Below are 22556 nucleotides of genomic sequence, written 5' to 3' on the forward strand. Positions count from 1 at the left end.
CCTGTATGCCTGAAGCTTAACCAGCAGAGATAGAAATCACTCTTTATCTCTCATTCCTTATGCCACCTTTCCCTCCTTCCTTCCTTTTCTAATGACGTACCGTCATGATGTGTAATGACATGCACAGAGACCGAGGGAGGGAAATAGGGAGGGAGGGAGGGGAAAGGGGAGAGGTGGAAGACTGAAAACAGCTCCACAATAGCCAGTCACACCACATTTAAATGCCTTCGTACTATCCAGAGTGAAACGGTTAGGGGGAGAGCAGGGAGGACGGTGAAATGTGCATTTATGTTCTATTCTTCATGGTGTGGCAAATTGGATTGTGATGATGGTTCTATGGATCAATGTGATTTGGCACAGACTGGGGAGAGAAAACACCACCATCGCAACCAACCAGCTCTATTGTCTCCCCAGCCAGGACACACATCCCTTTATTAAAACACATTTAAAAAATATAGACAATTAAATCACAGAAAAACTATGGGTGAGTTCATGTATGATGAGGCATCATTAGCTACAGTATCTCTACTCTACCCACCCGGTCTGTAACTCCAGTTGGATTAACAGAGGCCTGAGGGAATGCATTTGAACTTCAGACATGTTCACCCTCCACTATCAGATCTCACATAGGGGCATTTATGTCATATCCACCCAGTTCTCAGCAAGGGGTTTCCCCTATATAGAGGAGCTTTGTTGAGGAGTTCAAACGAACAAGAAACCCACTCAACTGCCCACCACAGCTGGGCTGAACTGTAACCTAGCCACCCTGGCCCACATACACTATCCCTTTCTCCTATCAGCACAGATCAAAGGACCAATCAGAGACGCTAAACAGCAGATGAAGCCCATTTCAGATTTATACCTATTTCTTCACTGTCTGTACTTTCTGCGACTCAGCAAAATCTGCACAATGTTGTTTGCTTTTCCTGCACTGTTCCAGGGACATCCAGTGAGATGTTACTCTACAGACACCCGGGCCGTCCCATCCACCATGTTGAGCGGATCTAATTAAATGCTGTTCCACATTAACAGGATTGGGTGAACTCACCGTTTCCTGCCCCGCTCCCCATGGCCTTTGAGTGGCACTCAGGCTAATGCATACAAACAGGAGCAGGATGAAAACGCCAGACACAAGCGAAACCGACATCAACACACACGGCAAACCTGCTCACATTATTGCCTTGCGGTGGTGGAACATGGTGACATGGCAGAGGTGTTGTACAGTCACACAAAAGCTGTGTTGAGACCACTGCCGACAGAGGAACAGGCTGTAAAGGCCTGCGTCTTTATGTATCCCAGGGCTACAGTAGAACTAGGAGGTGTAATGCTATGGAATTAAATCTAACAATTTAATAGGATCTCTATGTGTAATGCCCTGTAATAATGTCATTCCTAATCATACTACATTTATAAGCCTGTTCTTTAACCACACAATTTCCCTCTTCATTTCCTTATTTGTTTGCAGTCATTTGGTTGTTATTGGACTTCAGGGTTTGACCTTTCAAAACATAAGGCTGCATATGTCTCAGCCTCACTTTCCCACTGCCACCAGCAGGCCCCTGCCAAAGACCCAACCAGGAAGCGGTGGATTGCCAAGCAAATAGTTACGCAATGTGGTAGTCAGAGTAAGTGTCAAAGGCTGCGTTTGTGAGCTGGTTGATTAAAACTGCCTTCATCCAAAGATAATCATGCTGAAGTTTTGCCTTCTAACTGGGGACTGAAGACAGTCATGCTGAGAATGGCAACAAGGGGAGAGGGGATAAGCTTCATGTCTTGAAAAATGCTATGAAATACATGTTGCACAAGTTCCCCCTTCCATTACACTGGGCTGCTAAAAGACAGTTAACTGCATGTTATTTGGTTCCACATAACATGGCACCCTCTCTACGTGTTTTTGGCTTGGGACCAGCTGCAGAACCAAAATGGTGAAAACAAACAGTCTAGAGGACATCTAAGCTAAGAGCTTTGAGACATAAACAGTAGGCCAATGTTCCCCCTTGGCAAACCAAAAGGTCAAATAAGAGGCTTCTAGACCACCTCCTGATCCATTCTGTTTATGTGGTAATTCACTTCTGTTAGACAACACATAGCAACTGTTCAAAATCTCCCAATTCACTCATTTGTCCTCCTGCACAACTGCAATAGCTGGGTCGGAATGGGTTAGCTCAAAGAATATTTATAATTTGTGACAGAAGACCTACCACAAGCAGACCACACAGTCTGCTCGTTGCTCCTACGTGTCACTCCTGTTCTACTCTGTTTTACAGGGACTGAAACATTTCCTTCCATTCTAAGCTACTTCAAATACTCCCAAACATACGGCCTCCTCCCCTTAAACCCCCAACACTCCTCCAGCCTCTCACAGGGTGAGTTCACATTCACAAGGCTGAAAGGGAAGTGAACTGCAATATCCCTCTGAATGCAACACTATACATTGTCAAAGTGAGACAACGTTCATCTGTTGTTCTCTATGGCCAAAAATATCCTATAAATTACCTATAGAGTCTGTGATTCGATGACCATGGCTGGATATTTTCTGGGTGTTTCTGAAACCTCCACCAGGGGAAGTGTGTGCTGTGCAGCGATGGTTCCCAACCATCTAAACAGCATGGTGTCCATTGGTCTGTATCAGCGGAGGCTCCTCAGAGGAGGACCATTCTCCTCAGTGAAATTTCATAAAAATAGGGAAACATTCATTTTTAAAAAGTTATCCTTTTTAGATAAAACTAAATATATTCATAGGTCACCAAATAATTGGTTAAAATACTGTAGTCCTTCATTGCAAAACAGTGTAACTTCAACAGAACTGTCTGGGTTGGCACCCTGGTGTAGCCGGAGGACAGCTTGCTTCTGACCTCTGGCTTTATTGACTTCAATACAAAACCTAGGAGGCTGGTAGGCCTCACCCCCTTCCATAGCTATACATGGTAATTATGACCACTTCCAGAGGATGTCCTCCAACCAATCAAAGGTTTTGCAGTAGGAACTGACATGTTGTCCATCCAATCATAGATGTAGGATCAGAGAATGAACCTAGTGTAGGTTGTATTGGGATTGTGTCACAGAGCATTATGGGGATTCTGTGTTGAGAAGATTGGTGACATTGTTGGATAGAACTTAAGAGTGATAGTTGAGCATTTGAGACATTCAATTCAAATTAGTTTTTTAAAATTACAGGAGATGGAGGTATATTATAAATTGTTTTCTTTGCTTTAGAACTTTGTGCCCAGTTAAGGCAAATTTCAATAAATTGCACTGTTAACTTCAGTAGCTCGCTAGCTACCAGCGCGAGTGTACAGTTCTCCACCAGAATAGTAGAATGGCCAACGCTGCCGAAAATGTTGTGGACTTTGTTGAAGAACCCCTTTCATTCTCTGGGGTACACGGAAAAGGTGCGAATTAAACACGAGTCGACCTCTGCCCGAGATCAGTTTCATGAAGAAGGATGAAAAGGTGATGGTGTTCAATACCAACTGGTATCAAAAGTATAGCTGGTTAACAGGGAGCCTATCATCAAGCCGCCTGCAATTGTACGTTACGATGCTTTACATGCTGAACATCTTTTCTGGGATGTCGAAAACAATTCAGAATGATTTGATAGCTTCCATCGCATCAACCATTAAACGTTAGGATTAAAGAGAGGTTGATGCAGAACATGTTTGCGCGTGCGCTCAAGTAGGCTTTGCATTTTTTTCCGGTATTTATTTAGCAAAGATGATAACACCTAATCACTCCAGACAGACACAAGCAAAAACTCATGACAGAAATGTTGCAGCAGCCTAGGCAACACCTAAACATTAGAAATCTGACATGCTGTACGGGATGAAAATATTATTCCATCTGATCAACTGTAGGCTACTAATAAGAGCAGATGCATACAGCCCATGTGCCCTGTCCATCTGGTCAGGGTAAACTAATGTACCGTTATGTATTTATAGTCCATTTGTGTGTCAGGAGAAAATGTGAATGTGATCATTTAGATGATATTCCAAATAGGGATGGCTAGGCTGCCTACACGTTTTCAATCCAAAATGATTACCTGGAATTAATCAATCGACAGTGATGGCAGATGGGAGTACATTTAAAAAAAAGGCCTACAGTTGCATAGGCCTGCATGATGCAAACATGCATAAAGAAAGCTCAGCCCTGTGAGTTCTAATGCTTGTGTGTCTGGGTAGAGGAAATCCCCCTCCAAATCTAGTCGAAATATAATTTGTATGAACAAATATAAAACGGTAGCTGCAGTTTGACAGGGTTTTCATCTCCCCCAGGGCCAACCATTTTTTTAAACCACATAAACATTTCCCCACCACTCTGGGACCTATGGTGGCAACAGTCTGCTTGCAGTTGTCTGTTATTTTCAGGGTATGTGGATGATCAGGGCCTTATTCAGGAACGTTTCTTGGGCCACTTTGATGTGTCAAGTGGGCGAGATGCGCAGTCCGTTTGACTTTATGAATTTTGAGATGTCGGAGTTGAACTTCATAGAGAAAATTGTTGTCCAGACCTACGATAGCGCAGCTGTAATGAAATGTATCTGCTATTTGTATTTAAAGCTACGTCCCCTCATGTGCCATGATTAAGAGGTGATAACTACTCCATTACCATTGTCAACTTTCTCCTGACATGAACGGAAGCCACATTGTCTCATGTGCCCACTCATCCACTGGCACATTGAATGTTTCCCTTCCAAGCACTATGAGTACCCTTACACAATCTCTCTCATTACTGTATGTAGAGTCAATCACATACACAATCACATTATTACAAAGATTTTACTCCTTGTTTGGACTAACTCATTCTTAGCTCTATTGTCTAACTGTGTAGTGTCTTGTGTTATCGTTTTGTCTTCCCAGTCAAATCCTGTCCTGCACTGGTCAAGGCTCTGAACACCTCAACTCAATCCTCATACATGCATTCAATCACTGCTGAGATCCCCTTTCCAACACTAAGTAGCCCTCTCATTCCCCTTCCCCATAATATTGTACCTTAAAATGTCTATTAAAATCATTTGTATATGATTTTTGAAACACATGTTGTGGTCTCTGTGCGTTCCGCACCTATACCGTGAGTCTCCCATCCTCCTCAATTTTTCAAGTCAACAGCCTCCACTGGTCTGTATTCAGTAGTACCATAGCAAAACCCCACAATGATTATTTCCAAATACCCATTTAATTGCTGAAGTGGCGCGTTCCATTAGCCCATGGCAAGCGGAGCACAGCAGCACACAGCCTCTTTCCAGGAGTCAAAATAAAGCAGGATATCCTGGTCACAGTTCCCTAGCAATGTGTTCATGATTCCCCAGCCTAAAAGCCACGAGACAGCTATTATTCTGAATGTTTCCTAGATTATTAGAATTAAAATAGGAAGTTTGAGTATACATACTTTTGTCTTTATGTCAAATCTATAAAATGTATGTATCATGGACTAGCTGCTTGCACTTCTTAAAAATGTACATAAACATACAGAATCTGAAAAACACTAAATGGCTGGACTCATTAAAATAAAAATGTTTTATTTTGTTTTATTTCACCATGTAAAAATTGTGTAATTAAGGCATTACATATACAAATCTGCTTTAATGTGGTGCAGTAACAAAGACATTTCTCTGCAGTACTAAATTCCAATTTCTAAACACTGTACATGTGTTTTCTCCTCTCTGTTCATCACACCTCCCCTCCCAAAGCCAATATTTTTCAAATTAGACATGAGTGTTTACAAAGACAGAATGCCTCATCACACTAGAGACATCTCCCTCCCTGGATACTCTCAGCATCCAACAAGATTTGAGTGTCATGCCAAGAAAATAGAAAAATGGACATAATCAATTATTTGTATTTCTTCTATCATCTAGGAGTGGATGAGTGTGGGTTCTTTAAGCAGAGAGCTACGGACTATTCAGGATACAGCTGCTATACAGCCACTCCAGCAGCCAATACACAACTCATTTAAAATGGTTCCTCCCACAAAGGAAGTAAAGCCAGAGGTTGAAGAGACTGCATTAACAGTAATATTCCTTATTGAAATAAAGCTCTGGAGCAGGAGAGTAGGTTTGATGTTTAGTAACAGCCCGCCAAGAGAGAGAGGGCTTTGCATATATTGAGAGGCATTGTAAGCGCTGGCAAGGGGTCGCTCCACTACTCCAGAAATACAGCTTTTCGCATACCAGGTCTGTCCTCCACACACATACATGCTCTCCTCTGGGCTGGCCAGCCCCTTCTCATACACTACATGAGTAGTCTATAGTCCGACACCCAGCAGCCTAACTGTTCCTCAGACACCCTACGCCCAGATGCCGAGAGCTCTACAGTGGGCCAGTGTGAACCCGGCTAATAATTAATAGCATGTAATTAAGATGGCAGGCTCCCTGTACTTGTAAAGACCCATTAGCCCAATGTATCAGCATGCTGTAATGACTTTGTTTGATGTGGATTTCTAGAGTATCACCCCTCCCCCCTCTACCGCTTCCAGCCCTCACGCTCCCTAAACTTGAGTGACATTGGCGCTTGTTGCGGAGCCCTGTCGAGGGCAGAAATCACTCAGTGAGGGTTGTAAGGAGAGGAGCAGCCCTTGTACAGTTGGCAATTTGCCAGACTCATGATGACAGGCGAGGCAGGGTGGACTTCATAAGCGGGCCCATTTTAGTTCTTGCCATTAACAGCACATCAACGATCCCACCAGTCAGTCAGCCAGCTGCCCAGGCCTGAAACCCAGCAGCCCCCATACTCTGTCCTCCCCCTCACATCCCATCATACCCTGCACCCGGTTCTCAGCCTTGATCTGCAATTACCACCAGTCAGTCGCCATTCCATTGAAGAAAAAAGGCAATTTAATGCATAAAGGGATAAATGGGTGAATAATTACATTTTTAATCAAGCTGAAAGGATCTCTCCAGCTCAAAATGGGAGAAGGGGAAAGTTAAAAAAGGGGGAGATTTGCTTGTTTCCAAAAAAACGTGTTTAATCCTTGACACCTGTCAAACGGCTCACACTACACAGACCCCCGGGGTTCATAAAAGGCTGCGGTTGAGGCTTAACCCTACAAGTGCCTCGGCATTGAAAGAGTGTCCCTGCTCAGTCTCCAGATCCTTGCAGGCTCACACACACATAATACGGTCATGCCTGGTGTGGTCACCACACCAACACTGATATATACAGTAAGTGTTAATCCCATATGGCACCATATTCCCTATTAGTGCACTAATTTTGACCACGGCCCATAGGGAACGTAGAATATTCCCTAGTATAGGGAATAGGGCGCCATTTTGGATGCACACTCTGCTGCAGCCTCTGCTTCAGTGCTATGGCTAAAGTGATCTTACACATGTAGACTGCCTGAAACTAGACACAGACCAGAGGACTACAGGAAGTAAGAAAGAATGTTCAGGTCCGTGTTGAACATTCACACAATACTCTACCACATCACACAGCTACCATAAGGAAGAGGCCAGTTGTGGGTTAGGACCTGCTGTGAATGGAAAGAAAAGACAAACACGATGGAGAATGTAGGGATTGAATAAAAAGCCTAGATAAAAAGAGGCTCTCTACGGTGGGCCTTATCTGTACCGCGTTTCCTTACTCCCCTCAGCAGTGCTCCACTGCCTGTCGTGTGGTCTCTGCTCTGTGTTGTGGGAATTCCATTCTCAGATATCAAAGCTGCTCGCCTAGCAGGCCATAGCAACGGCATTACATACACATTGCGTCAGGCGGAAGTTGGAACGATGGCCCGCCTCGCGAGCCTAGGGCCTCTGGGAAAAGCAACTAGACTAGGAGAGAATGGAGTTAGCTTTGGACTGCATCAGCTGGGTCAACTTGTTGAATAGCTCAGACAATAAGGAGTTGGAACACTGCCATGCTAGCATCAGTTAACCTCCATTTCCCTCTATAACCTCACCACACAGAGGCCTTGAGAAGGCATGAGTTAAGGCTTTAAATGATCTGCAATTCCATATTTACTCTCAGTCAGGTCAAGTCTCTGAAGTTTACTCCACAAGTTATGAGACCAGTGGTATGAAAGAGGCTTTAAAAATGCTGAACATGGAATCCAGCTCATTATTTGCAGTAACCCTCACGGTTATTGGTTGATGTTGACAAGACAGCGGGGTGCTTGGCCTATGGAGGAGGCTTAGTGGAGAAGAGATGGGGGGCAGTAAAGAGGATTATGGGGGGGGGCAGCAGTGAGGGGCCAGTCTATTGTTAGAACTTGAGAAAGTGTTAGAGCAGGAAGAGTGGCAGACACACTGGTTAGAGCGTCCCAAACTCAGGAAATACTGAGATACAGGTCTGGACGACAAGCTACTGCCCAGTCCTGCTGCATGGGGACTACAGTATTGGAATTATACAGCCACAAACTTCCACTCACAGAAGAATCTAGGCTGAACTGCTCATGCAAAATAACATGATGGAGCATCATGTGAGATTTTCCAGTTTGTACACTGTATAGTTTTGTCCAAATCAATTGAATGCTGAGGTGTTTTAGCCTTTGAAAACGGGGCCTGCTGAAATGTAGGCTGGGAGGGCTGCTCATTTGGCAGATGGTTGGGAGGGGTTGTTGAGAGGCAGAGATCTCCACCAAGCCTGTGAATACAATTATCCCTGAGCTCTTGAGTTGGGGCCACAATCAATATATTCATGTTGTTATCATAAATCATACCACAACTATGCTTGGAAATAGAGCTAAATTATTTTGTCATTTTGTGTCGTTTGTGGAACAGAATCTAAATTGATGTGTGGGTTACTTTTTGGATGTGTATCCAGTCCAGACCCCCACCTCCTGTGGGAAAAACAACCAAAATTAAGGACCAACAACCCCTTGGAGAGAAGGAGGGAGGGCAACGAAGGATGGAAGGAAGGCAGAGAGAAGGAGGGAGGGCGGAGAGAAGGAGGGAGGGCAACGAAGGATGGAAGGAATGCAGAGAGAAGGAGGGAGGGTGGAAGGGAGGGATGGAGGAAAGGCAGAGAGAAGGGAGGGAGGGAGGACAGAGAGAAGGGAGGGAGGGAGGGCAGAGAGAAGGGAGGGAGGGAGGGAGGGCAGAGAGAAGGGAGGGAGGGAGGGAGGGCAGAGAGAAGGGAGGGAGGGAGGGAGGGCAGAGAGAAGGGAGGGAGGGAGGTCAAGAGGGAGGGCAGAGAGGAGGGAGGGAGGGAGGGCAGAGGAGGGAGGGAGGGAGGGAGGGCAGAGAGAAGGGAGGGAGGGAGGGCAGAGAGAAGGGAGGGAGGGAGGGCAGAGAGAAGGGGGAGGGAGGGAGGGCAGAGAGAAGGGAGGGAGGGAGGGCAGAGAGAAGGGAGGGAGGGAGGGCAGAGAGAAGGGAGGGAGGGAGGGAGGCAGGGAGGGAGGGAGGGCAGAGAAGGAGGGAAAGGTGGACACAATCTGCTCTTCCTGCTTTCCTTTGTGTTGGAGGAAAAGGGACACTGCTGTGGGGGTGGAGTCAACCAAAAAGAGAAACACAACATAGTGGGAGGCAGCGTGTCAGTGTGTGTCTTCACACGGGTGTGTGTGGGCTATATGTTTAGCTTTAGGTGTCCCTCTACCCCCCTCACCTCACACGGATAATACATCTTTAGGCAGCCCTTTCTGCACTTAAGTGTCTGTTCTCACTCTCCATGCATCGCCCCTGACTATTAAACTTGAATTGTATTTACTTTCCATAATGGCACCGCAGTACAGTGATGCCTCGAAGATCTAGTACCTAATAGTGCCTGCCGCATCTACACAATAAATACTTAGCCATTTATCCTCTGAACATTATTTTAAACACCAAAGCAAACAGCTGCAGTGGTGAGGCTGTAGTCAGTGACCCAGCTCACATACATACACAGCAATCTTTTCCAACTCTCCTTCGGCTGGTATCCTACAGTACTACAGCTGTCCACGTGTCACCCAAGGGCACAGCCAAAAGTAGGCCATGGCTCCAAGAGGAACTCAAGCTCCTGCTACTGTTGGAGGCTTGACTCCCAATCCCTACGTTAACACAATGCCAACACAAATCACAACCTTGGCCTGCAACCCCAGGCCCACCACTAAGTGTAAACTCCAAAGCCAGCCCACAATCTACTCATTTCAGTGGCATCCACAGGACTGGCTGTGAGAGGAACGGATTCCCTACATTTGGAAGGTGGGAAATACTGTATATAGAGCGTGTTGGCATCCATTAGTATAAAGAGAGCAATTAAAACGAGTATATACATCATCAGCCATAATTATAGCATGATGACATCAAAGTGAAACGTGACAGACATATGTCACTTTGTCACAATGGTACTGAATATGAAAGCATGGTAATCGAGGAATTTACACGCTGTATTATGACATGTAATGGCTGCAATTTAAAGATCAAAGTTGGGACACATCTTTAGGAATGCTTCATTTCCCTCCTCTCTTCATCAGTGTCCTTAAGGAGAGAAGAAAGGAAGCATGAAGAACGGCCTCTGACTCCAGTCTTGGATTCTGATTTCCCATGGGCGCCTCCACAAACTGAACGTCATGAAGTCTAATGTCAGCCAAATTAAGAGAGAATTCTAGGACAGCAAGTTTGGCTTTCATTGCCAAAGCGACTCATGGGTATCACTTCAAAAAGGAAACTAAACGGGAAGGGAAAGAGCGACAAGGGAAAACAGAACACCCACAGCAGGAGGCTGGAAAGCAAAACGCCTGGGTAGAACCTTTATCTACTGTACGGCACCACCACCGAGCCAGAGGTGACGGAAACCAGAATGGTAGGTCACACCTACAGGCCTCGGTCGGTAGGTCGGTCTGTGTGCGCACATATAATGTAGTAATCCTTGCAATACCATGCTTTGTATTCAGGATACAGGACTTGAAATATTCAGAACAATAACCTTGACTAGCACCTCATTTCTACAAACCAATAAAAACATTGTGGATGTACTATGCTATTATTCAGAAGTATCAATGCTTGGGAGAGTTGCCTTATAAGAATACCCCTCATAACTGGCAACTAACTGGCCACAAAAGACATGTGATCTGTTATCTCTGTCCCTGAACTTACATAAACCGCTTTGCTTTCCTCCTCTGAAATGTTCTTAGCTTTGAGGCCAGATATTTAGTTTGGCTGGGCTTTCAGCTGTGAAATTAAAAAAAGGTTCTGGCAGAATAGGCCTGGGGAGGCCAGTAAGCCACAAGAATAGAGCTATTTTGCTTAGTTTCCCCCCAACAGAGTCTCACCCAGAAACCCTCTAAAAACACTTGCATAGTCAGCATGAAACATGCAAGCATTAAAATAGACACTGCAATAATCGCCATTTCAGCTTTACCTAGCCGGTATTACATTAGCCTGTCATTCTTAATGGTGTTGATGGTGTTAATAACAGTTGCATCTCCAGAGACAGTAGGGCAGGATGGCAGGAACACCACTAGTCTTTTAGAGACATGCTGCTATGATATGTTGTAGATCTCCACTAACTAGAGAGGTATACATTATGAACATCTCTTCTCCACCTTACTGGCAAATCCCAACCCAGCGCCGCAGCACTAAAAGTTCTGTCACCACAACAAAGAGACTGGAGAATTCCCTCTCGCAGACACTCCTTCAGACTCACACTGGGAGGGTCAACTGGGGTGAACATATGGAGACAAGGCATTAAGGACAGTTATTTCTTACTGTATATGTTTAGACGGTTTCTATACATCTTTAGAACATGTTAGCTGTAGAGGCAGTGAACACCTGTCAATAGCAGACCTGGGAGGCGATACATGCTGTATGGTGGGAAATGTCTCTGACCTTGGAGGCTTCTCTCGGGGGCCAGGGTGGTTGAGGAGGGGGTGAATCTACAGGTGGGGTATAATCTCACAGACCATGGACGAGTTATAGAGTACAGCAGTTCTGTTCAAATGTTTATAAATCAATGTCATGAGATGAACCTCTTTGGCAGTTCGTCTATAGATATTTTGGACAGTTTCTCAGCTTGAACTGGGCTACACTTGGTTAACATTTAGTTTCATTCCCATAAACCTTTGGTAACCTCCCCTGCTCCATTTCACCCATCCCTCTGAGTACATCTCCGCTACTCCTCTTACTCACTTTCTGCTTCACTTTCATTGCTTACACTTGACCTCAGTGCATATAGTACCTCCGCCGCTCACTGTGCTCAGTAATTACATGATAGGAGGGAACGAAAAGGTGGTGCTTGGCAGAAACACTGACATTCCAAACGGGAAACCTTCTCCTTAACAGGCCTTAAGCCTTTATTCTGCTCCAACAGCAGCTTTGCCAGTCTGTTGGGAATCACATGAACAAACAGGAAGACCTTATCAAGGCTCCATGAATTACTACTAAACAACATGACTCTGGACAACCATTACATTCAACAGTAAGTAGGCTTTCTGCATGCGGCAGGGCAAAGGATGGGTTGTATGAAATACACCGACGACCCGTTAAATACTTCTTTTTAAACTCACCTGCTGGTTCTGAAAGCACGAAGGCGGTCAAATGAGCAGGTGGTGAGTAACATGCTGCTGCGCCATGGAAACAAGGAGGGGTTAATATGCACTTTGTCTATGGTGGCGTCCAAAATGGCACCCTATTCCCTATCTAGTGCACTACTTAACACCAGGGCACATAGGGATCAATATAAAGGGATGAGGGTGCCATTTGGGACACATTCTGTCTCTGTACGCTCCGTCTGTCCTCCTCCCAGACTCTACAGACTGGACTGAACACCTCACCAGGCTGGGAATCTCACTACACTAATGACTCTGAATGTACACACTAAGTTTTCATTTCCTAAAGCATGTTCCAAAGAAAACATGGAGGGAAGTGGGATAACCTTTCTATTGGACAGGGATCAACTTCGGTCTTATAAAATGTCCCCTTATACCAATGACAGGTTCCATCCGGTCCAACATGGGTACGTTTCTGAGTTGCATAGACTCATCTCAACTCATCGATCTGAAGTAACTGGATAGCAAGGACCATTCATATAACGAGTCTGAAGAGGACCATTCATCAGTTCATTCTGCATCCAGTAAACCTGATTGAGGCTGAGGGTATCTGCTTCTACACCGCATGCTGAGAAGAGCCGAGCTAAACATGTGGCTTTCATTTGGAGCCTGTGTTAACAATGTAGTGCAGGAGAAAAGTCTCTCTCTCACCAGCTTAAGCTGATAAAGGCTTTGATGCTACATGGCCGTGGGATCGGTTCCCCCCAGCCCAAACAGATGCACAGCAAAAGAATCATTAAAACAACGATTAGCCCCCATCACAGAGGCACAGGGTAACCCACAGCATGGGCTCAGCCCAGCAGGGGGTCAACTCCAAACCCATCACCAGCCACCGCCACCAGGCGTTCCCTTTCAAGATTTCCCTGTGCTTATTCTTATACATTTGGGAACTTGAATGTATGCCTTTAAAATAACTATTACCTTCAATATGTTTGGAATGTGTGTAGTGGGAGTTTTATTGAGTAACCAAGACTTCCAATAATAGATTTTACAACGGGATGTGACGGCAGTGGAAATGTACACTGCTATAATTACTAGGTTAACCTGACTGGCTACAGTATGAGGCTCTAGTCAGACTCATGCCAGTGCTGCAGCTCCACTGACCTTAGTGAGGCTGCGAACCAGTGATACTCATCAGTATCGTGGCATGGAAACAAAACACAAACTGGATTTACTTTAGGAAATAGCCCTGATGTTGGAAACAAACTTAATTTTGTTGTCATCCAGAGTCACATTTATTTACCAAGCTATATCACACAGTATTTTACATTCAGCTGGTTTTTAAAGGACCAAAGAGTTGTCTGCTTCGTGTTTTCATTTTTGCCATGGAAAGAATATCGTATCGTCACAGCCCTAGTACCAAATAGCACCTTATTCCATATGTAGTGCACTACTTGTGGCAGCAGGGAGCCTAGTGGTTAGAGCGTTGGGCCAGTAACCGAAAGGTCGCTGGATCGAATACCCGAGCTGACAAGGTCAAAATCTGCTATTCTGCCCCTGTACAAAGCAGTTAACTCCCTGTTCCTAGGCTGTCGTTGTAAATAAAAAGTTCTTAACTGACTTTCCTAGTTAAATAAAAGGTTAAAATAAAATAAAAACAATTTGACCAGAACCCATAAGGTGCACTATATAGGGAATAGGGTGCTGTTTGGGATGGAGACTCAGTCTACATAACTTTCAGGCAGTATGTCTCCTCTCACAACAGATAGTGAGCACCTCCCACATCATCATCTTCTCTCATCTCTGGATGTTTCTTCCAGTGTCTCTCTCCATTACTTATTCCTCCATATTGGTTGCCTTGCCACCAGCTCCCATCTCTGTACATTGGCCTGCCTGTACATTCTGCAGATTCCTTGTCATTTCTCAACAATGTAATCACAAGACATTCTTTGCATGTACGAAAGCTTACAGCTGCAGTGAGCAGACAAGCTTTACCGTGTGAGATTGGGTACATCTTAAAAGTCAATGTAAAATCTATTTAATTTAGCTCTGGGAATCACTTTCATAATTCTAGACTATTGAAAGCAGAAGAGAGGAGACCATAATAGCTTGCTAATGTGATATATTATTTGAACCTATAATGATATGAATCAGTATGCGGTGCATTACGATTCCTAATTCATTTGTTTTCAGGACCAGCTTGCCAAGCAGCACCCTTGAATAATGGTTAGTGAGTGCTAATGTGTCCAAGTGCTCATACAACATACTAATAGAACTACTGAATCTGTAATGAGGTCAATAAAAAGCAGATGGAATTATCCTGCCAGGCAGAAGGTATCCTCATATTGCATGGAGGGCATATTGCTGTAGTAATGTGTAGGAATAGACAGACCGACACAGACTGACTGATTAACCTGGCAGCATAATAGACTCGATATTTGGATTACTAATCAAGAAATGGTTGGAAGAGCATTATGTAAAATCCAAAAGGAAACATTAGATTTTGCCAGCTATCTCCAGAGACAGCAGGGAGGGGATGAAAACCAGGGTTGAATCTGATTGGATTCTGACTTCCCCCTGGCTGCTTTGACGACTGACATTGTGCAAAACTGCCTTGGGCAGTGCTCTGCCAAAGCTCTGATCTCAGTCACCACCGCCACTCAATTCACCGGCTCGCCACCAAAAGAGTGCATGAACTACCCACAACATTATTGAGTTTCACTGTGGGTTGTACAGAACAAGCACAAAGTCCCACAGAGATGCACTACATACACACAAAAGTATGTGGATACCCCTTCAAATGAGTGGATTCAGCTATTTCAGCCACACCCTTTGCTGGCAGGTGTATAAAATCAAAACACACAGCCATTCAATCTCCATTGGCAGTAGAATGGCCTTACTAAAGAGCTCAGTGATCAGCGTGTCACCGTCATAGGATGCCACCTTTCCAACAAGTCAGTTTGTCAAATGTCTGTCCTGCAAGAGCTGCCCCGGTTAACTGGAAGTGCCGTTATTGTGAATTGGAAACATCTCGGAGCAGGGCTCAGCCGTGAAGTGGTAGGTCAAAACAAGCGCACAGAACGGGTCCACCGCGTGCTGAAGTGTGTAAAAATCATCTGTCCTCGGTTGCAACACTCACTACAGAGTTCCTAACTGCCTCTGGAAGTAACGTCAGCACAATAGCTGTTCGTCGGAAGCTTCATGAAATTGGTTTCCATGGCCGAACAGAAGTACAAGCCTAAAATCACCATGTGCAATGCCAAGCATTGGCTGGAGTGGTGTAAAGATCGCCGCTATTGGACTCTGGAGCAGTGGAAACACATTCTCTGGAGTGATGAATCACGCGGAACCATCTGGCAGTCCGACGGACTAATCTGAGTTTGGCGGATGCCAGGAGAACGCTACCTGCACCAATACATAGTGCCAACTGTAAAGTTTGGTGGCGGTGGAGGAATAATGGTCTGTGGCTGTTTTTCATGGTTCGGGCAAGGCCCCTTAGTTCCATTGAAGGGAAATCTTAACGCTACTGCATACAATGACATTCTACACGATTCTGTGCTTCCAACTTTGTGGCAACAGTTTGGGGAAGGCCCTTTCCTGTTTCAGCATGAAATGCCCAAAGCGAGGTCCATGCAGAAATGGTTTGTTGAGATGAGTGTGGATGAACTCGACTGGCCTGCACAGAGCCCTGTCCTCAACCCTTTGGGATGAATTGGAACGCCGACTGCGAGCCAGGCCTAATCGCCCAACATCAGTGCCCGACCTCACTAATGCTCTTGTAGCTGAATGGAAGTCATCCTGTCTGGGTTGGCGCCCCTCCTTGGGTTGTGCCATGGCGGAGATCTTTGTGGGCTGTACTCAGACTTGTCTCAGGATGGTAAGTTGGTGGTTGAAGATGTCCCTCTAGTGGTGTGGGGGCTGTGCTTTGGCAAAGTGGGTGGGGTTATATCCTTCCTGTTTGGCCCTGTCCGGGGGTGTCCTCAGATGGGGCCACAGTGTCTCCTGACCCCTCCTGTCTCAGCCTCCAGTATTTATGCTGCTGTAGTTTGTGTGTCGGGGGGCTAGGGTCAGTTTGTTATATCTGGAGTACTTCTCCTGTCCTAGTCGGTGTCCTGTGTGAATCTAAGTGTGCGTTCTCTAATTCTCTCTCTCAGAGGACCTGAGCCCTAGGACCATGATACAGGACTACCTGACATGATGACTCCTTGCTGTTCTGCCTTATTATTATTATTATTATTATTAATAATATTATTATACGACCATGCTGGTCATTTATGGACATTTGAACATCTTGGCCATGTTCTGTTATAACTCCACCCGGCACAGCCAGAAGAGGACTGGCCACCCCACATAGCCTGGTTCCTCTCTAGGTTTCTTCCTAGGTTTTGGCCTTTCTAGGGAGTTTTTCCTAGCCACCGTGCTTCTACACCTGCATTGCTTGCTGTTTGGGGTTTTAGGCTGGGTTTCTGTACAGCACTTTAAGATATCAGCTGATGTATGAAGGGCTATATAAATAAATTTGATTTTGATTTGATTTAATGCCCATAATTGTGGAATGAGATGTCCACATAATTAGCTACAGCAAAAGTTTGTTTCCTTCTGCCATAACCATTCTGACAGTTAGGGGCAACTTGACAATTTCATATTACCCCAATCAGCTCAAATTGAAAGCTCTTTAGAAAAGTCTTGACGTTCTGCCAGAGATTGGCTGGAAAATGGCTGATTCAATATTATGGAAAGGAATCTTTCAGAAAACAATGCGTTGCCATCCAACCTCATTAGACACACACCAGCTCCTGCCCTCCAACACCTCATTATCTAGTAGCTGGAGATAAGCGGCTTTCCAACAATCAAATCTGTCTTTAGAGGGGGCTAGGATCAGAATACAGCACCACAATGTAGAGAAACTAATCTAACCAAGTCATCAGAGTCAAAAAACACTTGTAGGGTGAACTCTGTCCAAAAAACACTTGTAGGGTGAACTCTGTCCAAAAAACACTTGTAGGGTGAACTCTGTCCAAAAAACACTTGTAGGGTGAACTCTGTCCAAAAAACACTTGTAGGGTGAACTCTGTCCAAAAAACACTTGTAGGGTGAACTCTGTCCAAAAAACACTTGTAGGGTGAACTCTGTCCAAAAAACACTTGTAGGGTGAACTCTGTCCAAAAAGCAGGACAGGAGCATGAGGAAGCTTTTTTTTTTAAGTGACTTTTGAGGAGGTGCTAATTGGCTGTAAGATACCTGACACGGAGATTAAATGGCTTGGCCTGAAACCAAGCCTTGCTCTCCTCCCAGGAGAGATGACTGTTGGAGCCAAATTCTTTGAACTGTCGCAAGGGATGTGACAGAACATTACTTCAGAGTTGTGACTGTTCCCCTTTCACTGGGGCTTACTGAGACCTCAAATGGAACCTTACCCACGTCAGCCCCCCTTTTAGGTAACAGAGACTTGTAGTACAGTAGGGTAAAGAAAAACATCTGCTTGGAAAGTCAATGGTTATTTGAAAATCTGGACCAAAAAAATTCAAATCTATAATTCAAGAGAGGACTTATTGAAAACATTGTACGTTTCCAGCCACAATAAGGATCATCTCCTTGAGATTCCTGCTCTTTCTCAACTCTTAAAAACTCTCCCTCCTCACCACATATTCTCTCCCTCAGCACCACCCTCTCTGCACTCTTACAGAGAGGTGGATTGGATGCAGCTCCGTCCTCTTTGTCACAAAGCTTTTTAAGATTACAGCAGTGCAGAGCAGTCAGTCTCTTAGGCTCCCACAGTCACACTACCAGTCCAGTCCTCATTATTCCTCTCCTGCTCAGTGCCTTCCTACAGTATCTGCACTGTAGTTATACATAGATTACAGATTGATTATACTGGCAATGTAATATAATGTACCCTGTAATGGTATTTGGGTTCTCACAGCAGAATAATAATAAAATAAATACTCCCAACAACTCAATAGTAGACAAGACAGCAGGGCTAGAGCCAATGTGTCAGTCTGCCAGGCTACAAGCTGAGACAGTGGGCCTGTTTGCATAGTAAGCCTCTTTCAGACAGGAGCCAGAGCTGCAGAATAGTCACATGACCAGGATTCACACCCTTCTCATTCAACGGTCTGCCATCCATCTCCTATTAGGCTGGTGAGACAATAGCACAGGGAGAGAGGATATTTGAGGGGAATGTTTCAGTGTAGAGACTAAGGACTTCTTGCATTGTATACAAAACGGTCATTGAAAATCAACTGTTATTACGCAGAAAATGTAACCAACAACTGTGAGAGCTGTGCATGTGGAATAAAATGTGGAGGCTTGGCTCAATTTACCTTCCTTCCAGATAAACATTCCTCCGTACATCAGTCCACTTCTCTGACCACTACACCATGTATTCACTGATCACCAAGGAGAAATATGATCAGAAGGTATGATGAGAGGGAAACTAACCGGGGAATGAAACAAAAACCTTGCAATCTAGGAGAGAAAACAAAAGGAAACCGAAAGACATGAGCTCTGTTCCGGATGGCAGACTGCTTCTGGGGGGCGGGGTTGCTACAGAGTTATTATGCTGGAAATGAATGCAGAACTGGGGTGTGGGGGGAAATTACAGACTAGAGGACTGTGTGACTGTGTGTTTTCACTGGAGGGGGGGGGGGGGGGTCCTAAAGACCTGGGGAGATCTCACACCACGTTTGCTAAGCAAATATGGACATGGCAGCATCGCAAGGAAAACAGCAGATGAGGGTAGGATCATCAAGACAGAACAACAACAATGTTTATGTCCATGGAAAATAAACAAAGTCATTCTTAATTCATATCTAGTCAGTGTCTCTGGTATTCCATTTCCTGTATTTAGCGCATTTGAAGAAAATAAATGAGGAAAGTGGGCATTCTTGGAGAGGCTAGTATGTGCTAATTGAGGTTGGTTTGGAATAATGTACATAAGCTGGAGAATCATCAGTTGTTCTCATTGCAGTGTTACTGTAGACAATGTGGTGAAGACATGGCCATGCTCGTACTCTACTGTGGAAACTTCTGGTCGAAAACCACAAACAGAGAGCCCGTATCAATGGGTCAGCTGCAGAATAGTGGGGGGAAAAGCCATAGGCCCAATCCCAGTGCATCTTTTCAGTAGTTCACAGACCAAGGTCACAGTCTCAGCGTCTTTGTGCGTTTACATTTACAGGCAGATAACGGATGTAGAAACAGATCAGGTTGCTTAGAGGACACACAGAAATTCTGGTTGTAGTCTACAAGTCAGCCACACTGTTTTCACCAGTTTTCAGAGGGTAACTTAAACTCCCCTTTAACATCAACCTATTGTCACCTCTCACAAACACCAGTCTCAACGTCAACAGTGAAGACGCGACTCCGGAATGCTGGCCTTCTAGGCAGAGTTCCTCTGTCCAGTGCCTGTGTTCTTTTGCCCAACTTAATCCTTTCTTTTTATTGGCCAGTCTGAGATATGGCTTTTTCTTCGCAACTCTGCCTAGAAGGTCAGCATCCCGGAGTCGCCTCTTCACTGTTGACGTTGAGACTGGTGTTTTGCGGGTACTATTTATTGAAGCTGCCAGTTGAGGACTTGTGAGGCGCCTGTTTTTCAAACTAGACACTAATGTCTTCTTGCTCAATTGTGCACCGGGGCCTCCAACGCTTTCCATTCTGGTCTGAGCTAGTTTGCGCTGTTCTGTGAAGGGAGTAGTGCACAGTGTTGTACGAGATCTTCAGTTTCTTGGCAATTTCTTGCTTTAAATAGCCTTAATTTCTCAGAATAAGAATAGACTGACGAGTTTCAGAAGAAAGTTCTTTGTTTCTGGCTATTTTGAGCCTGTAATCGAACCCACAAATGCTGATGCTCCAGATACTCAACTAGTCTAAAGAAGGCTACTTTTATTGCTTCTTTAATTAGCACAACAGTTTTCAGCTGTGCTAACAATTGTAAAAGGGTATTCTAATGATCAATTAGCCCTTTAAAATGATAAACTTGAATTAGCTAACACAACGTGTCATTGGAACACAGGAGTGATGGTTGCTGATAATGGGCCTCTGTAGAGATATATCTCTACAGAGGCCCATTATCAGCAACCATCACTCCTGTGTTCCAATGACACGTTTTTTTTGTGTTCCAATGACATCTTTTTTAAATAATAAAATACATATTTTTTTTTTTAAATCTGCCATTTTCCAGCTACAATTGTCATTTACAACATTAACAATGTCTACACTGTATTTCTGATCAATTTGATGTTCTTTTAATGGACAAGAAAAATGTGATTTTCTTTAAACAACAAGGACATTTCTAAGTGACCCCAAACTTTTGAGCAGTAGTGTAGATTATTTACATTACATTACTTTGTGGGCCATTTTTATTTTACCTTTATTTAACCAGGCAAGTCAGTTAAGAACAAATTCTTATTTCCAATGATGGCCTAGGAAACAGTGGGTTACCTGCCTGTTCAGGGGCAGAACGACAGATTTGTACCTTGTCAGCTCGGGGGTTTGAACTTGCAACCTTCCCGGTTACTAGCCCAACACTCTAACCACTAACACTCTAACCACTATTACTACCCTGCCGCCCCTATACTCAGTCTTGTCTCAGGGTAGTAAGTTGGTGGTCTGTTGACATCCCTCTAGTGGTATGGGGGCTTTGTTTTGGAAAAGTGGGTAGGGTTATATCCTGCCTGGTTGGCCCTGTCCGGGGGGGGGGGGGGGGGTATCGTCGGACAGGGCCACAGTGTCCCCCAACCCACCCCACCTTGTCTCAGCCTCCAGTATCTATGCTGCAATAGTCTATTATGTGCTGGGGGGCTAGGATCAGCCTGTTATATCTGGTGTAATTCTCTGGTGTCTTGTGTGAATTTAAGTATGCTCCCTCTCTCTCCCTCCCCTCCTGGAGGACATGAGCCCCATGACCATGCCTCAGGACAACCAGGCCTGATGACTCCTGGCTGTCCCCAGTCCACCTGGTCGTGGTGCTGTTCCAGTTTCAACTGTTCTGCCTGTGGCTAAGGAACCCTGACCTGTTCACCAGATGAGCTACCTTGTCCCGGAACAGCTGTTTTTGACTCTCGCTCTCCCACACTTGCCGTCTCAACGTCAATGCTTGGCTATGAAAAGCCAACTGACAATTACACCTGAGGTACTGACCTGTTGCACCCTCTACAACCACTGGGATTATTATTTGACCCTGCTGTTCATCTATGAATGTTTGAACATCTTGAAGAACAATCTAGCCTTCATGGCCATGCACTCTTAAAATCTTCACCCGGCACAGCCTGAAAAGGACTGGCCATCCCTCAGAGCCTGGTTCCTCTAGGTTCTTGCCTTTCTAGGGAGTTTTTCCTAGCCACCATACTTCTACATCTGCATTGCTTGCCGTTTGGCGTTTCAGGCTGGGTTTCTGTACAGCACTTTGTGACATCTGCTGATGTAAAATGGGCTTTATAAATACATTTGATTGGCTGGTGCTGTGGTGTGAGAGAAGCGTGCCTGCATCTCTCACAGAACTAGAATGAGATTCACTTTCTATTATCTCTGATAGCCATGAGGCTGCAACCATCTCTCCAGCATTGTAATTCATCATTTATTTCCTGATAGAATCATAACTGCGGGAAGGACACTGCAGCACCCCTGATAAATATAAATACATTTTCCAAAGTTAAAGAATTACTGCTATCTGTTCAGAAAGAAATTTAATGAATTCAGAATACTACACCAATAATATAAGCCTATCATTTACCCAAAGAGGATCAATAGTTTATTTTGTTATTGCCTAGATATTGATTGTGTGTAGCAGTCCTGAATGTGCGGCAAATCTGTCAGTGAACAGCATGCAGCCAAAACAGGTCTTTCGCAATATCTCAAATACAATCAGGGGAAAACACAGGTTGGAAAGCAAATGGCTCCTGCTGAACAGAGAAGTCTAATCTGTCTGTCGAGGCTTCCAAAATATTCTATCAACTTCCAAATAGGCCTATTGAGTGAACACCATTGTTTTACAAAGTAAAACGAGAGACAGGCTTTTGGCATGAGCATCTCCTGTGCGTGAGACGATCATAATTGAGTGAGTTAGAGAAACTGTAAAACTTTTCTAGAACTAGAATTTCCTCCGCAGATTGTAAAATATGTGTCTCCACACACCTAGGCCTAAACTATTGATGGATTCA

At 44.7% G+C, this 22556-nt stretch overlaps 1 protein-coding gene across 2 annotated transcripts in view; it reads right to left on the reverse strand.

Moving 5' to 3' along the window:
* LOC135546457 (nucleoredoxin-like) overlaps nt 1-22556 on the reverse strand; it is a 60090-nt gene that overhangs the window by 31534 nt on the left and 6000 nt on the right. Inside the window, exon 1 of one of the 2 annotated variants that reach the window (XM_064974889.1) lies at nt 18720-18912. The exons of the other annotated variant lie outside the window; for it this stretch is intronic. The gene's annotated coding sequence lies outside the window, so the exon portion shown is untranslated. Of the gene's footprint in view, nt 1-18719; nt 18913-22556 lie in introns of those variants that run through there. 2 annotated transcript variants of the gene reach the window in all.

Source organism: Oncorhynchus masou, chromosome 9 (genome assembly GCF_036934945.1).
Source record: "Oncorhynchus masou masou isolate Uvic2021 chromosome 9, UVic_Omas_1.1, whole genome shotgun sequence".
NCBI lineage: Eukaryota > Metazoa > Chordata > Actinopteri > Salmoniformes > Salmonidae > Oncorhynchus > Oncorhynchus masou.